Genomic DNA, 4,116 nt, shown 5'->3' on the forward strand with positions numbered 1-4,116 from the left:
CCCGCCCGGAGCCACAGCAGCGCGCAGGAAAGGGGCGGAGCCACGCCGAGCGCAGGCGGGGCCAGAGGGGGCGGGGCTCGTATGGGGCGGGGCTCGCGGTGGCTCCGCCCAGCCGGGGTCGGTAAATCGGCCGGAGGCAGGGGAGGGCGGGGCCAGGAGAGCGAGACCTGCAGCCCCGGCCGCCACCGGCGGCAGCCGCAGCGCGGGGCCCTCCCGGCGTGTCACCCTGTCCTTGGGCTGTGGCTGCAGTGCACCTGTGCTGAGGTGCCCTCTCACAGACAGCTCACAGGTGTCCCCAATGCTGTGCGGCTCCACTGGCACCATGGCCTGTGTCTGTGCTCCCACAGCCGGCATGAGGGCAAACAGACCTGCAGGGCTTCACCTGGATCACACCTGGGCAGCACACCAGCACCTAGCCTGGCTACCAACACCTGGGCACAGAGCAAACCACTGGCTGTGTACCCAGCACTGTGTGCCCTCTGCAGCCCCTCCATTCACGTCCTCTGTGAGGTCTTGGGCTGCTTCCATACCCCACTGCCATGGCCATGGTCTCCAGATTGGCCAAGGTCACAGAATCATTTAGGTTGGAAAAGACCTCCAAGATCACTGAGTCAAATTTATGGCTGAATACCACCTTATCAACGAGACCATGGCACTAAGTGACACATCCAGTTGTTCCTTAAACGCCTCCATGGATGGTGACTCCCTGAGCAGCCTGTTTCAATGTCTAATCACCTTTTCTGTGAAGAAATTCTTCCTAATGTCCCATCTAAACCTCCCCTGGCACAGCTTGAGGCCATTTCCTCTTGTCCTGTCATTTGTTCCCTGGAAACAGAACTCCACCTCTGGCTACACCCTCCTCCTAGGGAGTTATACAGAGCGAGAGGGTCCTCGTCGAGTATCCTTTTCTCTGGGCTAAACAACCCCAACTTCCACAGCTGCTCCTCATTGGACATTTGCTCCAGTCCCTTCAGCAGCTTCACTGCCCTTCTCTGGACCCAGATCTCTGGGGAGTAGGACCATAGGAACCCAGCAAGTGCACCCAGGATATGGTGGCAGCTCGCAGGAGGTCTTGAGGGGTCTGACAGGTTTCAGTGCCTGGGGTGGTAGGAACCCAGGGCATTGTTCATGCTGTTCAGTCACTGACACCTCGTGGTCCTGGCCCCATCTGAGAATGGACATGTGCTTAGGTCTCCCAGGGCATAGCTGTCCCCCACGGCTGGCCTGGGGTGGACCAGGAACAGGCATGGGCACAGGCACGGTGCCCCACAACACAGTCCTACAGCCTGTGGCAGACCAAGTCCACCCAGTCAGTGTGAAGCTTCTGAAGCCTCCATCCAGAGCAGGCACAGGAGAAAACATCCCCTCTGCCCTTGAGTCAGGATCTGCAGCTCAGTGCTGCCCCAGAGCAGGGCAAGCTGGTGCTGGAGCTTGCAGTACCCGTGGTCCTGGGCCAGTCTCAGCCTCCTGGGTGGCTACAGCATGGCTGGACAGCAGCCAGGTTCTGCTGCAGGTGGGTCTGGCTGTGTGGGGAAGGTGAAGGCAGCTGCACACATCCCTGCTTCTCAGAGTGGCTCAGGGCACAGCTTCTGATGGCCGCAAAAACTGGAATTGGATGCTGGTGGCAGGTGGGAGGAGATTCCCACGGAGCAGTGAGGCTGAACTGGCCTGCCTGTTGCTGCTGGCACATAGGCAAGGATATAAAGCTGTTAGAGAGTGTCCAGAGGAGGGCTATGAAGATGGTGCAAGGTCTGGAGGGGCCATGAGGAATGGCTGAGATCACTTGGTTTGTTCAGCCCAGAGAAGAAGAGCCTGAGGTCAGACCTCATCAGCATCTGCTGCAGCTTCCTCCTGAGGCCAGCAGAGGTGCAGCTCCAATCTCTTCTCTCTGTGACCAGTGGCAGGACCCAAGGGAATGTCTGGAGCTTTGTCAGGGGACACTTAGAATGCATACTAGGAAAAGGTTCTTCCAGAGGGTAGTCAGGCACTGAACAGGCTCTCCAGGGAATGGTTATGGTGCCAAGGCTGCCAGAGCTCAAGGAATGTTTGGACAATGCTCTCAGGCAGAGGGCTTGGGGTGTCCTGTGCAGGGCCAGGAGCTGGACTCGATGATCCTGGTGAGTCCCAACTCAGGATATTCTTTATGATCTGTGTAAAAAGGACCAAGCAAGGACAAGGAAGATGCCGGGTGGGAATCTGCTGCCTGCATCAGGGTAGCCACTGGCAGTGCTCTCCCCAGCTGTCCAGGCCACAAGCTCAGGGGAGCTCAGTTAGAAGAATCTGCTCAGACAAAGTACAGGGCCGAGCACCGGTCTCTCTAACAATAGTTCCCAGTGCAATCTGCATTTATAAGATTATTGCCATGGCAGCAGAAATTTGCATATTAATAGAAGCCAGTCTTAATTGCTGAACTGCTCCTAATGTCTTGAAGCAGAAAGGAGCCTGCTGTGATTCACCAAGCTACAACTGCCACTGCTGGGGCACCTGCCTTCTCAGACAATTTCCTTAAAACTCTCTCTCCTGCTCCCTCTGCCAAGCCCAGTCCAGCACATCTCCAAGATCTGTGCAGCTGCCCACAGCATCCATTTAGAAGTGACGTCCCTATGAGGGTCCTCTGGGATGATGCCTTTGGAATCCATCTGACCATGGAGGACTAGTGCTATACACAGAACACCTCCTGTATGCTCAGGATTGCCCACAGGTGTTTCAAAGCCCTATCCTGCTGACTGTGCTAAAGTGGGCACAAGCCATTGCAGAGCAGGTAGCAGCAGCACGCCCGGGAGTACAGCTGAAATGACCCTGCTGGAGGTAATTCCAGCCCAGCCATCAGTGTCAGTGTGGTTTAAAATGGAGGAGGCACTCGATCCCTTTCCCGTCCCTGGCTGGGACAAGACAGATGCAGTGGTCAGGTACTTGCCATCGAACGACTTGTACATCTCCCTGAGATGAGGAATCTGCCCGCTCCCAGGCAAAGGTCAATCCTGGATGCCTAGGGTAGGTGCAGGAGGCTTTACTGCAGCCCAGCCCTGCTCACCCCCCTCGGGCCACTCTCCTCTTCCAGCACCTGGACTGCTTCCTTGAGCATTCCGAGGGGAAGCTTGGGATCCTGCTACAGCAGCAGGAAGCCCACCGCCCCTGCCAGGAGCATCGTTGGCCCGGGCATGCCTCCCCGGCTGTCTGGCAATGGAGACTCAGCGCATCCCATTGCTGTCTGCAGCTTCCACAGTGGGTCCTCCATGGCGAGATGCTTTCCAGGCTCCAGCCCAGCATGGTCGCCTCCTTCCCGGCGCTGAGCGGCAGCGTGGGAAGGCTCAGGCTGTGCTGGAGCTGAGTCTTCGCCACTGGATGGCACACGAGCCCCAGCAGAGGAGCCTGGGTGGCCTTGGGGTGCTGAGCAAACCGCTGGCGGCGGCGGGCTGGGGGTGCCGGAGGATGCTGAGAGGGGCGGGGGAGTGCCAGGATGAGCTGGCAGGTGCCGGGCTCGCAGCCCCTCAGCTCTGCTCGCTCCACGCCACCCTCGGGACTGTCGGTGGCTGGGTCGGAGCGGGACTCTGACCTTGGCTGAACAGTATCAGCCGCACCTCCCGCTGGGCGTCCAGCCGCTCCTCAGGAACACGCAATTTTCTTCCTGACCAGCACTCCCTCCAGATAAGGGTGAGCTTACCTCCCTGCTCCTCGCAGGCTGGAAATTCAGGGAGGTTAATTCAAGACCTGCTGGCCTTGACGAGCACGGGCTGAAACGAGGTCTTTATTTAATATAGTTTTTTTGTGCCAATGACACTGCTGGAGGGCAGAGAGTGTCAGCATGGCCAATAACTCGCAATAAAAACTCTTCTCTCCCCCAAATCCCTGACCAGCCACTTTTCTATACGCCCCTGTTGGCCTCTCAGCCCTGTTCTCATCAGCACAGAGGTACCTCTGCATCCCTTTCTTCACTAGGACATCTTTACCAGCATCCAGGCGGTGCAGGGTGGCTTTATGCTGCGGGGTGCCCAGTGCTGCGGTGCTGGGAGGGGGCAGAGCCAGACTGCTCAGGCTGTGGCTCCCCTGTGGGGTCACCCTGCCCTGGCCTCTCCCTGGTGCTGCCACCTCATCAGCTGTGCTAAAGGTCCCTGT

The sequence above is a fragment of the Poecile atricapillus genome, chromosome 23 (genome assembly GCF_030490865.1).
Source record: "Poecile atricapillus isolate bPoeAtr1 chromosome 23, bPoeAtr1.hap1, whole genome shotgun sequence".
Taxonomy (NCBI): Eukaryota; Metazoa; Chordata; class Aves; order Passeriformes; family Paridae; genus Poecile; species Poecile atricapillus.